Raw genomic sequence first — 21,492 nt, forward strand, 5'->3', positions numbered from 1 at the left:
ATAATAATAATAATAATAATAATAGGGTTGTTGTAGGTTTTTCGGGTTGTATGGCCATCTTCTAGAATAGTAGTTCTCAACCTATGGGCCCCCAGGTGTTTTGGCCTACAACTCCCAGAAATCCCAAATTTTACCAGCTTTTAGGATTTCTGGGAGTTGAAGGCCAAAAACATCTGGGGACCCACAGGTTGAGAACCACTGTTCTAGAAGCATTCTCTCCTGACGTTTCGCCTGCATCTATGGCAGGCATCCTCAGAGGTTGTGAGGTCTACTAAGTCTTATTGATCATGAGCCCTACACTTTGGAAACTCCTCCTTTTTCAAGCAATAGCATGGATTCCAATAGCAAACCAATACAGGAGGATCCTTTCTGAATGAGAAGAGTAACACCTCTCTGCTTTGTGTGCTGGGCCTGCGGCTGTTGAAAGGGCCCCCCTTTTCTGCCTGGGGACTCCATTTCCCGGCATGCTCGGCTGCACCTGCCCGGAGGCTCCTCCCCTTTCTGGGAGGGCGGGGGCGCGGAGGGAGGGAGGGAGGGCAAGGGAGGGGAGGGGGCCCAATCTCTCGCATTGATTATTCCATTGTGTTGGAAGGCAGCCGCCGCCGCCGCCGCGGAGGAGGAGGAGGAGGAGGAGGAGGAGCGTCAATCAATGGGGAAGCCCCGGCGCGGCGAACCCCATCGATTTTTGCCAGCCTGAGCCCAGCGGAGGAAGGAAGGAAGGAAGGAAGGAAAGAAGGAAGGAAAGGAGGAGGGGAGGAGAAGAGGAGGAGGAGGAGAAGAGGAGGAAGAGCAGCGCCCCCGACCGACTGAGAGAGCGAGAGAGCGAGCCCCCTCCTGGGCTGGTCCCCCGGCTGGCTGGCTGGCTCCCTCTCTCCCCTCTCTCCCTCTCTCTCTCTCTCTCTCTCTCGCCTCTCTTCCCGCGGAGGTGTAAGTGGCATCGATTTCCTATCCTTCGCTTCCAGGCAGAGAGGAGGAGGAGGAGGAGGAGGAGAAGGGAGGGATGGAGGGAGCGAGCGGGGAAGGAGGAAGGAGGAGAGGCAGAGCCCAGCAGGGCAGAGCCAGGCAGCAGAGCGGGGTCTGGCCCAGGGACAGAGAGAGAGAGGGAAGGAGGGAATGAAAGAGAGGAAGGAGAGGATGGAGAGAAGGGGAAAGGAGGGAGGGAAAGAGAAGGAGAGGATGGAGAGAGAGGGAAGGGGAAAGGAGGGAGGGAAAGGTGTCTGGCCGAGGGAGAAGGGACAGAGAGAGGGAAGGAGGAAATGAAAGAGAAGGGAGGAGAAGGAGAGGATGGAGAGAAAGAGAGAGGGAGGGAAAGAGAAGGAGGAAATGAAAGAGAGGAAGGAGAAGGAGAGGATGAAGAGAGAAGGAAGGAGAAAGGAGGGAGGGAAAGGTGTCCGGCCGAGGGAGAAGGGACAGAGAGAGGGAAGGAGGAAATGAAAGAGAAGGAAGGAGAGGATGGAGAGAGAGAGAGAGAGAGAGGAGGGGGAAGGAGGGAGGGAAAGAGAAGGAGAGGAGGGAGGAAAAGAAGGGCTCGAGGAATAGAAGGGGAAGCAAAAGGAGGGGAAGAAGGAAAAGAGAAGAAGTCAAGGGAGGGAGAAAGAGAGAAGGGAAAGGAGGGAGAGAACACGAAAAAGAGGAAGGAGAAGGAGAGGAGGAGAGAGAGGGGGAAAGGAGGAGGGGAAAGAGAAGGAGAGGAAATGAAAGGAGGGAAAGGTGTCTGGCCGAGGAAGAAGGGACAGAGGGAAGGAGGAAATGAAAGAGAGGGAGGAGAGGATGGAGGGAGAGAGAGAAGGGGAAAGGAGGGAGGGAGAGGAAGGACTCGAAGAAGAGAAGGAGAAGGCGAGGGAGGGGAAGAAGAAAAAGAGAAGCCAAAGGAGGAAGGGAGGGGGAAAGAGAAGCGAAAGGAGGGAGAGAAAATGAAGGAGAAGAGGAAGGGAAAGAAAGAAGGACTCGAGGAAGATGGGGAAGAAGGAAAAGAGGAGAAGGCAAGGGAGAGAGGGAGAAAGAGAGAAGGGAAAGGAGAGAACATGAAAGAGGGGAAGGCAAGGAGAGGTGGAGAGATGGGAAATGGAGGGATGAATGGATGCGGGGAAAGAGAGAAAGAAGGAGGGAGGGAAGGAGGGAGGGAGAGGAGAAGGATGGGGAGGGAGGTGGGACGGTGTGGGCTTGAAAGGTGGGCTTGAAAGAGAAAGGAAAGAGTTGGGGGTCAAATGACACTCCTCTGTCCAGGGTCTGGGCAGGATGGGGTCGGGTTGGGGGAGGCAATGTTTCCAAAGGGAAACTGGGTGAGTGGGTGGCTGGGTGGGTAGGTGGGGGGATCTGGATGGGTGGGTGGAAAGCCGGAGGGAGGCGGCAAAGCGGATCGGAGCGCTGGCTGAGGGGGCTGCCGGATGGAGTGACAGCTTCGGGGTGGGAGGGGGCGAGGACGAGGCGGGGGAACCAGGCTCCTCAATCCTCCCCCCTCCCAGTGGAAAGCCTAACTCACCCACCCGCCCTGCCTGCCTGCCCCCAATTCTGCCAAATTCAAGGGAGGGAGACTGGCGGGGGTCCTCAGGATGCCGCGTCCCAGAAGTGCATTTGTGTGTGATGGTGGGGGAGGGGAGAGGGGGAAAGAGAGAGAGGTCATGCAGATTGTGGATAGGTCTGTGTGTGTATTGTGTTGGGGGGGGGGGCAGTATTCCTGTGTTCCATACTTTGCGTTCTTCCTTTCCTTCTTCCTCCCTCATTCCTTCCCTCTCTTTCTTCTCTCTTTCTTTTTCCATCCTCTCTCACTTCCTTTTTCCTTCTCCTTTCCTTCCTCCCTCCCTTCCTTCCTCTCTTCCTATTTCCCTCCTTCTTTCCTTCTCTTTCTTTCCTTCCTCTCTCCTTTCCATCCTTCCTTCCTTGCATTTTACTTCTTTCCGTTCCCTCCCTGCCTGCCTTCCTTCCTTCCTTCCTTCCTTCCTTCCTTCCTTCCTTCCTTCCTTCCTTCCTTCCTCCCTCCCTCCCTCCCTCCCTCCCTCCCTCCCTTCCTTGCTGACTTTGTGGTTCACCACCCTGAGTCCCTTCAGGGAGATAGGACAGTATATCAAATATTATTATTATTATTCCCTATCTTCCTCCCCCTTTCCCTCATTTCTTTCCTCCCCCCCCCCTTTCTTTCCTTTTCTTCTTTCCTTTTCTTTCCTTCCTTCTCTCCCTTCCTCCCTGCCATATCCCAGAGTAAGGGTATCCCAACACTGTGTTGTCAAAGGCTTTCATGGCCGGAATCACTGGGTTGCTGTGAGTTTTCCGGGCTGTATGGCCATGTTCCTGAATCATTCTCTGTGGGTGAAACGTCAAGAAGAGAATGCTTCTGGAACATGGCCATACAGCCCGGAAAACTCAGAGCAACCCACTCTCCCAACACTGTTTCCCAATATCTTCTCTTTTCTGGGGGGCGGGGTGTACTGATCCCCCTCTTCCAGGACCCTCCCTGCCTCACCCAGATCTGCTCTCTTTCTTTCCTTCCTTTCCCCGCCTCTCTCCCTCCCTCTCTCCTTTTTCCTTCCTTCCTTCCTTCCTTCCTTCCTTCCTTCCTTATTTCCTTCCTTCCTTCCTTCCACCCCCCTCTCTTCTTTCTTTTCCTCCCCCCTCTCAGGCCCACATCTATCCTTCCCTGCCTCTCTCCCTTTCCTTTCCCTCATCCTGCCTTCTTTCCTTTCTTCTTCTGCCCCCTGGCACATATTCCTCTCCACTATCCACCTCACGGCCTTCTTTAAAATCTCTCCTGTTATCCCTTCTATCTATCTTCTATCTGTCCTTTAGTTCCTGAACTCTGTCCATCTGCCCCCCTTAAAACACCCTTCTCTTCTCCCTCCCTCCCTTCTCTCTTTCCTTTCTGTTCATCCTTTCTCCTTCCCTTTCTTCTTCTCCTTGCACACATTCCTCTTCACCACCACCTCTCTGCCTCTTGGCCTTTCCTTTTGTTTATCTCTTACTTCTATCCATCCTGAACTCTTCCATCCATCCGCCCACCACAAGGCACCTCTCTTTCTTCTCTCTTCCTCTCTCCCTCCTTTCCTTCTTTTCTCTTCACCCCCTTCCCTTCCCTTTCTTCTTCCGCTTCCTTGCACACATTCCTCTTCTCTGCTTTCTCCACCTTTTGCTCTGCTTCAATCATTTTGTAAATCTCTTACTTGTATCCATCCTGAATTTCATCCATCTGCCCACCCCAAGGCACCTCTTTTTCTTCTTGCTTCCTCCCTCCTTCCTTCCTTCATTTCTCTTCATCCTCCAGTCCTTTTCTTCTTCTGCCTCCTTGTACACATTTCTCTCCTCCACCTTCTCCATCTTTTGCTCTTTCTCAATTATTTGTTCATCTCTTGTCCAGCCTTTTGGTTCCTGACCTCCTCCATCCAAATGCCCACCTCAAATAACCCCTCTGCTTTCTCTTTTCCTTCCTTTCTGCTTATTCTTTCTCCTTCCCTTTCTTTTTCTTCAGCCCCCTTGAGCACATTCCTCTCTTCACCTCTTGGCTTTTCACAGTCATTTTTGTTAATCTCTTCTATCCACCCTGAACTCTTCCATCCATCTGCCCACCTCAAAACACCTCTCTTTCTTCTCTCTTCCTCCCTCCCTTCTTTCTTCCCTTTCTGTTCATCCTCCCCCTTCCATTTCTTCTGCTCTCTTGCACAAATTCCTCCCCTCTGCCTTCTCCACCTTCTGCCCTTTCTCAATCATTTTGTTCATCTCTTGTCCATCCTTTTGGTTCCTGAACTCCTCCATCTGCCTGCCCACCTCAGCACACCTCTCTCTTCCCCCCCCCCCTCCTTCCTTCTTTTTTTACCTTTCCTCTGCCCCTTTTTCCTCCCCTCCACCTGCCTCTTGACCCCCTTGGCCTGGATTTCCCCTCCTGCCTTCATTGGGACCCATGACAGGCGGCCCAGGCGTGATGGAAGGGCACTGGGAAGGCCGCCCGTCGGAGGTGTGGAAGGCAGGAGTGTATTTGGGCAGCTCATATTTTCCACTCGGCGACAGATTGTCGACACGACGCTCCGTTAGCAACTCATTTAATTGATTTTACAATCTTTCTTCCCTCCCTCCTTCCCTCCCTCCCTCCTTCCTTCCCTCGCTCACCCGCCTTTGCTGGCTCTCGCTCTGCCTTGCTTACCTCTCTACCTTTATTTGGTGGGGAACAAGAGAAAACTGAATTGAGTGTGAGCTCAAAAATTAAAAATGGAATCAGATTGGTAAAAATCTAAAGGATACCGATGCAGATTTGGGGTTACAGGGGAAATATTAAAGGAGGGAAAGAGAGAACGGGTTATCTCTTAGGATTCATAGAAGAGAGGAAAGGATCTAGGTATATGTCCTCTCTTTTGGTTCAGTATATATTTGGGTTCAAAGGTTTAGTATCCATGTGAGTATTGAACTCTTTTGTCTCTCTTCTCCATCTCAGAAATTATGGTGGTGAGCGAAATGCACTTCCTACGCACTCAGAGGCACTGTGGTCCTTTCCTTTAGTGTTCTTTGTCCATGTATTTTGAGCCTGTGGTTGAGCTATTATGTCCTGGTTGGATTTCCAGCTGTGTTTTTGTGATCTGTTTGGTGTAGCAGTTGACACGATTCTGAAATTGTGTTTGGCTCGGTGACATTTTGCATTACAGTTATTCCCAATTTGTAGATGGGAAAACTGAGGCTGGGTGGGGGAAGGCCAGGAGTGCATCTGCTCACAACGATAATGCAGGATTTGTATTTGCTCTTTGCAGTCAAAGTTCAGCTGAAACAAATGTTTGCATGTTTGAGCGCTGAAGGCTAAATTTGTTAGTAAAATTTTGTGCCTCTCCGGAGAGAGGGAAGGGCCAAGAATAAGTGCTGGGTTTCCCCAACTGATATGGAAGGTACATCTATCCACAAGTATGTTTTTTTAAATAATGGGCATCTCCAAATCAAGGATTTCAAACAGATGTGGGTTTCCAAAAGTTTCTGAGGTGTTACCCAGCTCTGGCCAAATGGGTGAAAAATTTCCTTTCCGTTCTTGAGCCATGCCTTTTTTTCACTCTGAGCTTTATTGCTCTGTATTTCTGGAAATGGTCAAAGGTGGGCATGGAAATGTGTTGGGAAGAGAAACAGCATTGATGGTTAGGTACCAGAACGGCCTCCTGTCCTCATAAGGCATAGGACTACAACTCCCATTGTCCCTATCCAGTGTAGTTATAGGAGCCCCCAGTAGCACAGTGGGTTAAAGCACTGAGCTGCTGAACTTGCTGACCAAAAGGTTGCAGGTTCGAATCTGGGGAGCGGCATGAGCTCCCCAGCTTCTGCCCACCTAGCAGTTCAAAAACATGCAAATGTTAGTAGATCAAGAGATACCGCTCCGGCAGAAAGGTAACAGTGCTCCATGCAGTCATGCCGGCCACATGACCTTGGAGGTGTCTACAGACAATGCCAGCTCTTCAGCTTAGAAATGGAGATGAGTACCACTCCCCAGAGTCGGACATGACTGGACTTAATGTCAGGGGAAAACCTTTACCTTTGCCTAATGTGGTCACATATGATGGAAGCTGTATATGCCAAATCCATGGAGGAGATAGAGGTTGTGCAAGACTCATATTGGAGTTGGATTAGGTTTATAACCAACATGACATGGACTTTGGTGGAGCTCCCGGTGGCGCAATAGGTTAAACCCTTGCGCCGGCAGGACTGAAGACTGACAGGTCAGAGATTTGAATCCGAGAAGAGCATAGATGAGCTTCCTTTGTCAGGTCCAGCTTCCCATGCGGACACATGAGAGAAGCCTCCCACAAGGATGGTCAAACATAAACACATCTGGGCATCCCTTGGGCAATGTCCTTGCAGTTTGCCAATTCTCTCACACCAAAAGTGACTTGCAGTTTCTCAAGTCGCTCCTGACATGAAAAAAAAGGACTTTGGTTACCCCAAAATGGGCAAGCTGTAGCTCTCCATTGCTATTTAAATGGCCTTTGCTTCCCAATTGTTCAAAAAAGGAGCAAAACTTCATAATTTAAATAGGTAGTACAATTAAACATTACTTGTGAGCCATCACTTGTGGTGGATTAGTTTGACTGTTGGACTGCTTGGAAATCAGGATTTGAATCCCTGCTCAGCCCCGAAAACCCATTGAGTGACACTGGGCAAGTCAGACACTCTCAGTTCCAGAAAACTCCATGATAGATTCTCCCTAGAATTGCCATACTTTTGGAAATTACTTCAAGGCGCACAACAACTATCATTTAACATTGGTATTGCCCAAATATCCTAAAGGCACATTGTCCACCTAATATTGGAAGCTAAGCTGGGTCAACCCTGGTTAGTACTTGGATGAGAGGCTGCCGACAAATACCAGACTTTATTTCAAAGGAAAGAACTGACAAAACCACTTCGTGATCCTCAACCTGTGTGTCCCCAGGTGTTTTGGCCTACAACTCCCAGAAATCCCAGCTAACTTACTAATCGTTAGGATTTCTGGGAGTTGAAGACCAAAACATCTGGGGACCCACAGGTTGAGAACCACCGGCCTAAGAAAATCCAATGTAATTCATTGGGTCACCATAAATCAACAGAAAATGCTGTTTCATTTTACAAATACCTATTTTTCAGAACCATTTCCACCTGGCATTTCCAATTTTGTGTTGTTGTTTAGTATTTGGAAGTATCTTTGGGTTCCAGGGTGGATAATTGGCATATCAATCTGTTATAGAGTGTATCTTCACTGCAGAATCAATGTAGTTTGACACCATCTACCATGGATGAGTGGTATGGAGTGATGGGATTTGTAGTTCGGTGAGGCAGAGAAGGCTGTAGACCTTCTAAAACAACAACCCCTGTGATTCCATGGCATTGAGCGTTGGTAGCGAAAGTGGTGTCAAATTGATTTAATTCTATGGTATAGATGGGGCATGGGCAAACTTTGGCCTTCTAGGTGTTTTGGACTTCAACTCCCACAATTCCTGGCCTCAGGCCCTTTCCTTTTCCCCCTCCGCCGCTTAAGCTGCGGAGGGGGAAAAGGAAGGGGCCTGAGGCCAGGAATTGTGGGAGTTGAAGTCCAAAACACCTGGAATTCTGAAGTTTGCCCATGCCTGGTATAGATACACTCATAGTTGTCAATCCACATTGTGACCCTTTTGAGTTTACTTTAAAAAGGATAATAATAGCCTAGATTTTGCTTAAGTTCCAGCAAGGGAGGGAAAAGAAGCCAGTAGGAAGGCCAAGAGAGGAGCATGCCTGCCAAAGTAGCCGCAGAGGAAAAAATGAATGAATAAATTGGGAAACACCGACACTTCTTGCCAAACCCACGCAAAAAGAAAGTGTGAACAAGGAAATGATGCCTTCCCCTCCCAGAATTGCACCATATGAGCCATCGCGTTCATTTCAAGGAATATCTATGTCCCAACTGGAAATAGTTGGCTGGAGCCAAACCTCAGGGCTATTTATAAATAATAACACACTTTTCCTTTCTGAGCTGCCTTGCAGCTGACCTTTCCTTTCAAAAATGTAATTTGGATTTAAAAAAGGTGGGTCAAGTTCTCATAGAACCCTAGAGTTGGAAGAGACCTCATGGGCCATCCAGTCCAACCCCATTCTGCCAAGAAGCAGGAAAATCGCATTCAAAGCACCCTGACAGATGGCCATCTAGCCTTTGTTTAAAGGCCTCCAAAGAAGGAGCTTCCACCAAACTCTGGGGCAGAGAGTTCCACTGCTGAACAGCTCTCACAGTCCGGAAGTTCTTCCTTGTGTTCAGGTGGAATCTCCTTTCCTGTAGGAAATCCATTGTTCCATTGCGTCCTATTCTCCAAAACAAATCTTCTCCCTCCTCCCTGTGACTTCCCCTCACATCTTGATCCATGGCCCTCATCATGTCTCTTCTCAGCCTTCTCTTCTGCAGTCTTAACATGCCCAGCTCTTTAAGCGGCTCCTCATAGGAGCCCAGAACTGGACGTAGTGTGATTCCAGGTGTGGTCTGACCAAGGCAGAATAGAGCATGGGTAGTATGACTTCCCTGGATCTAGACCAGTGGTTCTCAACCTGTGGGTCCTCAGATGTTTTGGCCTTCAACTCCCAGAAATCCTAACAGCTGGTAAACTGGCTGGGATTTCTGGGAGTTGTAGACCAAAACACCTGGGGACCCACAGGTTGAGAACCACTGATCTCGACACTATACTATTTATGCAGGCCAAAATTCCATTGGCTTTTTTTTGCCACCGCATGACATTGTTGGTTCATGTTCACCTTCCTGTCCACGAGGATTTCAAGACCCACTCCCAGTCGTGTCCCACCCCCAGAGTGGGACATGACTGGACTTAATGTCAGGGGAAAACCTTTACCTTTACCAATAATAATAATAATAATAATAATAATAATAATAATATCCTGATTTCCTCTGTTAAATGACATGTTGCCAAGATCTTCAATACCCAAACAATAACAATAACAACAATAATATCCTGCTTTCCCTCTCTTAAATGAGAATAAAAGCGGGCCTATATTGGGCAGCTTGGTGGCTTGAATTCTGTTTAGGGCCTCCAGGGTCATTCCTCCTGCATGAAAACAACAATGGGCAGCTATCTGATAGAATGGTAATACTGATTTTGTATTTTCCCATCTGTCCCACAACTGGTTTTACTGTGAAGGCACTTAGATACCTTCCAAATAAGTCAGGCAGCGCACTCTGTATATGGTCAGAGGCCCCCTTTTTGTTATGGTGAACTCCTGAGCTTTGCCTTGCAAGGGAGCATTTGTTTCGAAGCTGACTTTGTAAACAAAGCCCAAGGAAGTGTAGAAAAATCCCACGCTAGTCAATAAATCAATGAGGCACAATCTACAAACAGACGTTGTACAAACTCGCACTGCAGCTCTTACTTTTTCACCCGGCACATAATTAACTTATGGAATCCAATAGCTCAAGATCCCCGAGTCAGGGCTTTCAAGGGGAATTAGACAAAAGTTAGGAAGGAGGCGTCATTCCCCGATGACTGGCGGCTAAATTGAACCGTATATATAGGGTTTCTATACTTTAGTACCAGATTCGGGATTTCATTGCCTTGTTATCTGGTTGACTATAAAATAATATTAGCCAGGCATCAGGGTTGGGAAGCCTAGCGACTTCCAGATATTCTTGGACTACAGCTCCCATTATCCCCACACTTGGGCTGAAGAGTGATGAGAACAGGAGTCTTTCCATCCTTCATTTAGATGAGCCACTGACACAGAGATTTAGAAATTTCTTTTCTGGAATACATAGGAAGGGGATTTTGGGATTTGTAGGGGAAAGTAAGGGTAAAAGACCCTTCTATTCTAGCTCACACAACAGTTGGGGACAAGGCAGTTGTTACAAATTTGGCAGATATCAATTAGCCTTGACTCTATCAGACAATAACACCAAAGTTTTGTGATTGTGTTACCAACCTTTCCTACTTGGGTGCCCTCCAGAGATGCCGGATTATGTATCCCACCATCCATAGCCAAGTGTAGGGGATGGAAGTTGCAGCCTGACATCTTTGGACGGTGTCCAGTTTAGGAAAGGCCACACCACTAGAGCAGCAAACACAGACAAACCACACATCTTCCCCTTGATAGCTCCTTTCTTTGGGCTCAACCAGCATTACACCCTGATGTACAACTGATATTGCAACTTGGAGTGCTAGAAACCACCATTTGGGCTGCACACACATGTCCACGTACAAACAAACAATCACACATACACACAACTGCAGATAACCAGTTCACATTGCCAACAGTGCCCTGAAATTGTGAATTTAGTGGACATAGGCAGGTTTTAACTCAAAGCTTAACTCACATACAAACTGTCATCTGAAAGGTGCCCACAATTTGTGTTGGGAGGATATTGTGTCTCCTGTTGGCACACAACGCATGGCACTTATAGACTTAGGATGTATCTACACTGTACGCTGTTGTGTCAGCTCTACTGGCTGCCAATCCAATTCCGAGCACAATTCAAAATGCTGGTCTTGACCTATAAAACCCTATATGGCTCTGGTCCAGCGTACCTATCCGAACGTATCTCCTTCTATGTCCCACCTCGGAGCTTAAGATCTTCTGGGGAGGCCCTGCTCTCGGCCCCGCCTTTGTCTCAAACATGTATGGCTGGGACGAGGGTCAGGGCCTTCTTGGTGGTAGCCCCCCGCCTGTGGAATTCGCTTCCTGAGGAAATTAAGTAATCGTCATCCCTCCTCACCTTTAGTAAGAAGGTTAAAATGTGGTTGTGGGACTAGGCCTTTGGGCAATTAGGTTAAAGATATAACAAAATAGGTTTCAAAACCTATTTTGTTATATTACTGCATAGATATCTGTGCATTATAGACAATTAGGTTAAAGGACAATTGATAATGTTTGACTGTGGCTTGGAAGTGGATTTGGATAAGTTAAGCGGAGTAATCATTAGTATATGGCTAGATAAATAGCCACCAGACTGGCAATAGCTAAATGGATAGTAAGTATACTGTTTAATCTTTATATTTATTATTTTCATGTTTTTAATTGTTATATTTGCTATTTTGTATTTTATGATGTGGCATTGAATTATTGCCAATTGAAAGCCGCCCTGAGTCCCCCTAGGAGTTGAGAAGGGTGGGGTAAAAATGTTCTAAATAAATAAATAAATAAAATGATGCACTTTGACACCACTTAAACTATCATGGGTCAATGCTATGGAATCCTAGGTTTACAAAGTGTTTAACATTCTCTGCCAAAAAGTCCTGTTGACTGACCAAAGTATAAATCCCAGGATTCCATAGTATTGACCCGTAGCAATTCAAGTGGTGTCAAATTGCATTAATTCAACTGCGTAGATTCACCCATAAACCCCATAGGACTGAAGTCCTTAATTTGCATCCTAAGGTAACTTCCACAGTGCTTCTGCCTCACCTTCTTGGGCCAAAGCAGTCTTTTGATAAGTTCAATCTACAGAACTGTTCCAGTATAAAATTTTAGAAATCCAAGTTCCTAGTCCAAAGGACACCTCGCATCTGTATAATTGTTGCTAAGTAAAATACACATTTCGTTGAATGGGAATAACCAAAAAAGGCTTTCTAGTATTGGTTGCTGACCACTGCTGGTGCAGTTCTTTGGTGGTTTGGGTCATTGGCGCAAAGAGAACTAAGTGATGTGAAAATGTTTAGGGATATTTTGATGTACTTTTGGGTCAGCATGTAGGTGTCTTGTTCAAAGACTCTGAACCATCTGCAGTGTGGCTCCGTTTCACTATTTTAATAGCTGAAAAGGGGTCCTTCTCGTAACTCATTCAGTAGTAGTGGTTGCTTTGTTGCTTTAGCTAGATGTAAAAGCTAGGAAAGGGAATTTAAGGGACTGCATCTCCCAGAATCCCCCAGCACTCTCCTTTGGATTCAGTGTATGGCTTTTAGTTGGATAACCCAGCATGGTGTAGTGGTTATAGTGCTGTATGAGGCCATTGGAGACCAGGGTTCAAATCACTGCTTAGCAATGGAAACCCTCAGCCTCAGAGGAAGGCAAATTGAACAATTATTGGCAAGAAAATCCAGTGATATGTTCACCTTTGAGTTGCCATAAGTCAGAAATGACTTTAAGGCACAAAACAATGATTTGTCAGGTTGTGCGATTGTTAAAGATGTATGAATAAGGGCAGCTATGAAGAACCTAGACAAGCTCTCCAAATATTTAGATGTATAATTGAATACCAAAATCAGCATCGTCCATGCCATTGTGTTTACCGTTTCTATGCATGGTTGTGAAACTGGCCAATGGGAAATCATGGTAGGAAGAGAACCAACTCATGTGAGATGTGTCGTTGGAGGAGAGATCTATGGACAGACCCAAAGACAATAAATGGGTTTTAGAGCAAATCAATCCCAGATTCTCCCTAGAAGCCATGATGAGAAAACCGAGGCTGTCCTACTTTGGCCCTATCACGAGGACTCGTGATAAAATACAATAATGCTTGGATAGGTAGAAGACAGTTGGAAAAGAGGAAGACTGATTTGTAGGTGGATAGACTTGGTCAAATGAAGGCTGTTGCTAACAGGGTGCTTGGAGGTCTCTTGTTCATAGGGTCACCCAAAGTAAAAATAGAATGAAATGGCTACCTCTCAGGCACACTTGGAAGAATCATAGAAGCATAGAGTTGGAAGAGACTTCATGGGCCATCCAGCCCAACCCCTTGCCTAGAAGCAGAAATATTGCATTCAACGCACCCCTGACAGATGGCCATCCAGCCTCTGTTTAAAAGCTTCCAAAGAAGGAGCCTCCACCACACTCTGGGGCAGAGAGTTCCACTGCTGAACGGCTCTCACAGTCAGGAAGTTCTTCCTAATGTTCAGATGGAATTTCCTTTCTTGTAGTTTGAAGCCATTGTTCCATGTCCTAGTCTCCAGGGATGCAGAAAACAAGCTTACTCCCTCCTCTCTGTGACTTCCTCTCACATATTTATACATGGCTATCATATCTCCTCTCAGCCTTCTCTTCTTCAGGCTAAACATGCCCAGCTCTTTAATCCACTCTTCATAGGGCTTGTTCTCCAGACCTTTTTTGAACTAAATGGCTTTTAGACCCCTTCGGGCTTCGCTGTACCAGTCAATGCCAGTTGTTGGGGAACACAAATGGGAGGTTGCCACCCTGTCTTCTCTTGGGCCACCTGATTGCCTTCTGTCCTGATACAATGCCAGATAGCTTTTGATCTAATCCAGAAGAATTATTCCTGCACTCTTTATTTAATTTCCTTCATGCAACCATTCTGTTTCTGCGACTATTGATTCTTAGTAGAGGTCTTTCACTGCCCACCTTTGCCAAGTGGCACAAGAAGCAAGTAAATCCAAAGATAGTTCCTTGCTCCAAGGAACCTACAATCTAAAATAGGTTGTCGTCAATATCTTAACAACACTGTGTTTGAGATTTTAGTTTGGGGCAAAGAACATGAGCCAAATGGTATAGTACTTTGAGTAGGACTATGGTTTTGGAGATCAGGGTTTGATTTCTCAAGTCTCCATGATCCTGGACAGGTCACACACTCTCAGCCCTAGAAAGACCTGTGAAAAGGTCAGATTTACACAAGTGTTGTAAATCATAGATTGATTTAATGTGATTTTGCTGGCTGGGATTGTCCACTACTCTTCTTATTTTGAGTAGGTTTACCAACAGCTCCTGTTATCCATTGTAGCTTGGGCTGATGGGTTTAGGTGTTCCAACACATCTGGAAGGCATCAAATCATAGGCGGTAGCTCCAGGTGTCATGCAATTGTCGCTTAATTCACAAATGCCCTTGGAGAGGACACACGAGAGTCACATTACAAGGCTGTATGCATGCGTGCAACTATAACACCTTTTTCTTCTTCTTTTCACACTCGCTCGTGTGCATGAATGCAAAATCAAATTCAATGCAAATTCTAGATTTGGCAGAAATTGCATAGTCCAAATTAAAAAAAAAAGAATTGGAACAAATAGACATTTTGGACTGCCAGTTGTGAGATTCGCCTTGGATGCTCAACAAAGCAACTGGCCTGAATGCTTCAAGCGGTGATTCTTAAAGATGAGCCTGTGAAATGTAATAATTTTGACACCTTCGGCTCTCCTGCACTCCATCCCTGTATCCATAACTGGTATAAAGGCTTGGAGTGCGGATATATTTCACAGCGGCATCCATTTAATACTGCATTTGGGGAAAGCCCACACTTCAAGCTTGTTTGCCGACACGGTTGCTCCCAAACCTGGTGCCAATCTGACCCTCCTTTGAGCCAAGTTCTAATAGACGCTTTCAGAATGTCATGCCAGGCAACCTCTTTGATCCTGGCTCTCAGACTGACTTCCAGGCTTCCGGATGGATGGCCAAAAGTATATTTGCATGGTCCATATTGGGGAGGGGGAGGCTTCTAGTTCACCCCCCCCCCTGGCCTCCATTTCCTCCAGACAGCAGCAGATTGGAGGGGGCCGAAACCCAGAGCGCCTCGACCAAATATTGTATGCAAATCACATACAAATGAAATCCTAAATGCATTGCCGGATTAAACAAAAGCGAGGGAGGAAAGGGGGGGGGGGGCTACAAGGAGAGGCATTGAGGTCTGTATCTTTTGAGTAGCCAAATCCTGCATAGATTTTCCTCTGCATTGTACCAAAAATTACCCCTTAAAGTGGGAAAATTCTGCGGATTAGTAGAAACATATATTAACGGGTATCCCCCCACCAATTCCTATATTTGGGGAAGCTGCTTTCAGCCACAACCTTTACCCCCTCTCCCCTTTGGCTGTTAACATTTCTCTGATCTACCATTTTAAGCAAATATTTGATGATGGTGCAGTTGGCAAAGAGGGGGGGGGGGGGGAATCCAGGATGTGTGTATGCATGTCTACATATCTGTGTGTAGTGCACACAACCATAGCTAAGATGAAGAGGATCTGGAGCATAGATATTTAGGGGAGGGTGCAAATGGGGGATTGAAGGGCATTAGGGAAAGTGTGGGGAGAGCCTTGGGGGGGGGGGGGAGATCAGAGAGAAGGCCTCCTCCCTGCCTCTCCCCCTCCCCACTGCGCAGGGTAATTTAAAGCGCTGGCTGTCACTGTGCCTCTCGTTTTATTGACTCTCGCTGCCTCCCCTGTCACCCCTCGACATTAATCTCCCCGTTAATCGCCCTGCAACGAACCCCTCCCCCTGCGCCTGCAGCCCCTCCGCCTCCTCTACAGCCCCCCTCCTGCCTTGCCTTTCTTTTCCCTTCCTTTCTTTGCCTTTTTCTTCCTTTCCCCCATTTTCCTCCATCTCTTTCCCTTGCCTTCTCCCTCTTATATATATCCATTTTCTTTTGCATCAAGCTCCATCTTCCTACTGCTTTCCCCCTCTTTTGTTTCCCAAATCTTATCTTCTTTCCCTCTATTCTCTCTTCCAGGGCCTTTCCTCCCTTCTGCATGCTTCTTCCCTCCTCTTTGGTCCTGGCTTCAACCCTCCATCCCACTTTCCTTTCATTTTTTTCACTCCTCCTTTCTTTTTCATTGCCTTTTCTTCCTTTCCCCCATTTTCCTCCTTCTTCCCCTTTCATCCCTTTTCCTTTGCCTTAAGCTCCATCTTCCTCCTGGTTTTCTCTCTTTTGTTTTCCCAGTCCATCCATCCATCCTTCTCTTCCTCTATCCTCTCTTCCTGGGCCCTTCCTTGGTTCTGCATCCTTCCTTTCCTTCCCTTCTTCCTGGCTTCATCATCTCACATCCCATCTCCATCTCACATTTCCTTCTCTTTCCCATGTTTTTTCCCCTTTCCTTTTCTCCTTTGCCATATATTCTTTTTGCATCCCCCCTATCTTTTCTTCTCTTTCTAGGTCTCACTCAGCCTCTTTTCATCTCCTCCACCATCTCTTTCTTTCTGCCGCCTTTTCCTCTTTGCTTTCGCTCCCTCATCTGTCACGCTTTGTCCTTTGCATTCCCTCCACTCCATCATCTTGGGTTTTCCCCCTTCTCTTTCTCTATTCCTCTACTCCTCCCTCTTATTGCTTTTCTTCCCCCTTACTATCTCTCCCACTCCCCAACCCCCATTCCAGGTAAAGAAACGTGGCCTGATGTGGCCACGTTCTTACCTGGAAACATCTTCCCTTTCCAAAAAGGCACCTACTGTTGGGCTCCCTTTCCATTCTGCCTTTTCAATTGTGTCTGCTCCATTTTTCCTCCCTACACCCCCTCTCCCTTTCCTATATTTAAAAAACTTCCTACATCACATCTCCCTCCCTGTTTGCTTTCATGTCTCATTTCCCCCTCCTCCTTCCCTTTCTTTCTTTCCTTCCTTCCATCCATTCTCTCTCTCTCATTCCCTTTCCACTCTCCCCCCATTTCATCCCCCCAATGCCTTTGTGTCTCCAGCTTCCTCATAATAAATATGCAGCAGCCGCCTAATTATGTCTCCCGCCTCCTTTTCTCCTTAATGAGACAATTTGCATTGACTAACCACCCTCTGAAAGGGGGATGGGAAGAGAGAGGGGAAAAGGGGGGGGGGAGAAGGCAGAAGAAAGCGTGTTTCAACACCCCCTACACGCGCACACGCACACACACACACACCATTTTTTCCTCCTCCACCGAGTGGAGGAATGAATAAAAAATATTAAATGTTAACAGGGTGTCTTTCCTCCTGGGACACAAAGACAATCATGTTAAAGGGCTGGAAGAGGGCAGCAGGAGGGATGTATGTATCGGTGGAAAGAAAGGAAAGGTTGGCTAGGTGGGGATTCTGGGATAGGTAGTTATGTCTGAGAAGGAGAGCGCAGTGAAAGCTCAGGTGGAATTCCTGGCGATCCATCAGAGAAGAGTTCAAGTAAGGTTAGGAATGGACAAAGACGCTGCATCCGAGGTTTTGCTCTCCCCAACAGTCTTGGGAAAACGTTGGATTATGCCCCCCAAAATCTAGGCCCACCTGGTTGGGCACTTCATTGTGCAGTTGCACTTCTGTGTTGCCAGGTTTAGGATGGTGGGAGATGCATTGCAAAGAAAATGATTTTTGCCTGACTTGATGGATGGGTTGTATTGTTCCCAAAGAGGAGCAGATGTTTATTGACAGAGAGATAGGCAAAGGAAAGCCCGGCATTATCGGGAAACTGGTTTAGTTGAGTGGTCAAAACACCAGTCCTGAAAACCTTTATGTGGCATTAAGCTCTGACTCCATAGAGTGCCATTTATCTGGCTCAAAAAAATGGTTGGGGAGGCAATTGCATCTTTTCAATGTTTCCACACTGAGCAATAGATTGCAGTCCTTCTCTATTGTTTAATTTTTTTAATCCTTGTTTTTCAAAACCAGAAGTTAATTTCCACCATTGTCACTTTTGCTTTCTTCATAAGGGGTTATTTTTGGACAGTCCAGGAACCCCTTTGGTCAAGACTCTTTGCAGTTGCTCACCCATTATATATATATACGTGGTTGTTCCTATTTGTATAGATAGAAAGTGCAAGACAAACAAAAAGTATCATATTTTGTACTAAAGGTATTATTATCCTGTGGAATGTCCTGCCACAAGATGTTGGGTTGAGCCAATAGCAGTGGGCAGTTTTTTGTGTGTGTCAGGAGCAACTTGAGGAACTGCAAGTCACTTCTGGCATGAGAGAATTGGCCATCTGCAAGGCCATTGCCTGGAGGACACCCAGATGTTTGATGTTTTACCATCCTGTAGGAGACTTCTGTTATGTCCCCACATGGGAAGCTCGAGCTGACAGAGGGAGCTCAACCCACTCAGTCAGTCAGCAGTCCTGCCAGCACAAGGGTTTAACCCATTGTGCCACCAGGAGCTCCAGTAGTGGGCATAACAGTGTTGTAGTGTTAGATTATAACTTTGGAGACCAGAGTTTGAATCTCTACTTAGCCATGGAAATCCACTAGGCAGCCGTGAACAGGTCACTCTCTCTCAACCTCAAGAGGAATCATAGAATCAAAGAGTTGGAAGAGACCTCATGGGACATCCAGTCCAACCCCCTGCCAAGAATCAGGAATATTGCATTCAAATCAGATGGCCATCCAGCCTCTGTTTAAAAGCTTCCAAAGAAGGAGCCTCCACCACGCTCCAGGGCAGAGAGTTCCACTGCTGAACGGCTCTCACAGTCAGGAAGTTCTTCCTCATGTTCAGGTGGAATCCCAGAGTGTAAACTGGGAAGAACTGGACTTTTAAGGACAGCATAAAAGTATTTCAGCAGGTGTTATTTGTCATGCAAACAGGTAACAATCAGTTCTTGCCTCAACACAAACAGGTATCACTCTCTTATGTTAGTTTTTGTTGTGTATCTTCAAGTAATTTCCAACTCTAGGGCAAACCTATCACAGGGTTCTCTGAGGCTGAGAGTGTGTGATGTGACCAAGGGTCACTCAGTGGGTTTTCATGGCTGAGTGGGGATGTGAACTCTGTCCCCCAGAGACAAACCACTACACAATGAAAAATCTACCCTTTCCTTGCAAGCTCCCTCTCCCCACAAATTTCATCTGTTTATGGAATTAGTTCTGATTTCCAAACAGTGAGATAAAGGCACTCTCTGTATGCTCAGAGGGACCACAGCAAAAAGTGCTGAGTGGGAGTAGACCAAGAGAAGAAAAATGGGAAGTTGTGAAGGGTGTGGCAAGCACATGCAGGTTTGTGGGCATATGGGATGCGCACAATGTTGGAGGACAGATATATTCTGTGGTACTTATTCATTGCTGGGTGGATGTCTCTTTCTCTCTGTTACACACACACACTGGTAACAAATGCACACTTTATCAGCTGCCAACATGCTTTTTTATTTGCATTGCAAATCCATCCCTAGCTCAGAGGGAAGAGGAAGCTTTGGCAGTTTTTCAGTTGCCTTGTCCTGATCAGACAGATAGTAATACCCCTCCTTTCCTCCTAAACAGTTGCCCCTTTTTCCTATTTTGGAGCTGGCTTGTGCTCTCATAGTACCAGAACCTGGGCTCATCTCTAAAAGATGAGATTAAAAAGTGATTTAGATGAGCTTAAAAAGGAAGGACATCCTATTGTTATCTGCTTTCAAGTCCAGAATTATGGCAAACCTAACAGAAGGTTTTCTTGGCAAGATTTGCTCAGAGGGGAGTTGTCAGTGCATTCCTCTGAGAGAGTGTGACTTGCCCATTGATTTCTATGAATTGTGTTCTTTGAATGGTGATCCTATCATGGGAGTTGTGTTCAGAGGGGCTTGCTTTTGCCTCCTCGTGAGATAATGTGACTTGCCCAAGGTTACACAGTGAGTTATCGAGGCTGAGCAGGGACTCCAAGCCTAGTCTCCAGGATTGGAGTCAAACCACTATGTCACGCTGGCATTCATACATATATGCATCATACTTGGTGAAAATGATATCACCAAATCATGTAGTGATAGCAGGCCATGTGAACAGTTTTATAGGGGACAGCAGGCAAATCCATGTCAACAGGGCCATTGAAGGCTACCAGGTGCAGAAAATTATTATTATTATTATATTATTATTATTATTATTATTATACTACATTTATACCCCACCCTTCTCACCCCAGTGGGGGACTCAGGGTGGCTTACAATCCATGGCATAAAATGCCAGAATTACACATAATAATAATAATAATAAACATAACATATGAATTTAAACAATTAACATATCAATTTAAACTTACAATAATAATTTATAATTTTAATAGAAATACAATAAAAAGCTTAAAAGTAAACATACAATAATTCAAATATAAATACAAAAAAGAGCTTAAAGGTAAACATTGAATCCCAACCAAAGTGGGCTGATGGAAAAACATCAACTGTTGTATGCCACTTCCCCACAAAATATAAAATATAGCAAGTGTTCAGAAAGATTTTGTAGCATTTTAAACTATAGTAGTTGTGCTTTGAGACCCTGTTTGAAATATGAGACATGAGTTGACTTTCATGCTTGATTGAAAGGGAATATGGTTTTCCCACTTTTTTCTTTATATACTCAATATTTTGCAAGGTTTTATTTTAAAAACATATTAAAATAATGCAATAAGAGGTGCTACCTTAAAACTACCTAATTTTAATTTAGGTTTTTGTGGATCACAGACCTCTTAATGGCTGGCAATTTGCTACCGAGCACAATTAGAAGTGCTGGCTTTAGCTACAAAGCTCTAAATAGTTCCAGCCCAGCTTACCTGTCCAAGCGGATCTCTCCCTATGAACCATCTCGGAGCTTAAGATTGTCTGAGGAGGCCCTGCTCTCGGTCCTGCCTCCCTCACAGGTGTGATTGGTGGAGACATGAGACAGGGCCTACTCAGTGCTTGCTCCTCAGGGATATTAGATCAGCCCCTTCCCTCCTGACATTCCGCAAGAGAGTGAAAACATGACTTTGTGACCAAGCCTTTAGTGAACTTGTGCAATAGATAGACTTGGAACAATGTGAAATGACCATTGGAATGGCCTGGATTACGCTTGTGGATTATTTGTTTAACTCTAAATGTATTGTTTTTAAATGTTTTAATTGTTTTTAATGTACATTGTGTTGTAAGGCATCAAATTGTTGCCTGTGTTGCCTTGAGTTCCCTCTGGGGTGAGAAACGCCGGGTAGAAACGTTGTAAATGAACAAATAATAAATATGTATTGTCGAAGGCTTTCATGGCTGGAATCACTTGGTTTTGTGGGTTTTTTCGGGCTATATGGCCATGTTCTAGAGGTATTTTCTCCTGACGTTTCGCCTGCATCTATGGCAACCTACCTCTGAGGTAGGTTGCCATAGATGCAGGCGAAACGTCAGGAGAAAATGCCTCTAGAACATGGCCATATAGCTCGAAAAAACCCACAAGAACCTAAATAATAAATAATTTGCAACAGCCCATCCCAAATACAATTTATTAGCCTTTTCAGAAAGTTTGTGTAGTGTTTTGAGTGTCAGACTGTTACTGAGAGTTGGAGTAGGATCCGGTTCCCTGCTCAGCCACAAAATCCATTGGGTGACTCTCTCAGTCTCAGAGGAGAGCTGTGGCAAACCGCCTCTGAAGAAATCTTGCCAAGAAAACCCCAGGAGAAGGGTCACCATAAGTCAGAATAGATTTGAAGACCCATTCCAGCAAAGCCTTTTA

The 21,492-nt window shown here is 46.0% G+C and overlaps 1 protein-coding gene across 1 annotated transcript in view; it reads left to right on the top strand.

Annotated features, from left to right (window-relative positions):
* The first annotated feature begins 565 nt into the window (after positions 1-565).
* Positions 566-21,492, top strand: part of ZFHX2 (zinc finger homeobox 2) — a 38,793-nt gene continuing 17,866 nt past the window's right edge. The window contains exon 1 of the mRNA XM_060780008.2: positions 566-927. The gene's annotated coding sequence lies outside the window, so the exon portion shown is untranslated. The remainder of the gene's footprint in view (positions 928-21,492) is intronic.

This window comes from Anolis sagrei, chromosome 6 (genome assembly GCF_037176765.1).
Source record: "Anolis sagrei isolate rAnoSag1 chromosome 6, rAnoSag1.mat, whole genome shotgun sequence".
Lineage (NCBI taxonomy): Eukaryota > Metazoa > Chordata > Lepidosauria > Squamata > Dactyloidae > Anolis > Anolis sagrei.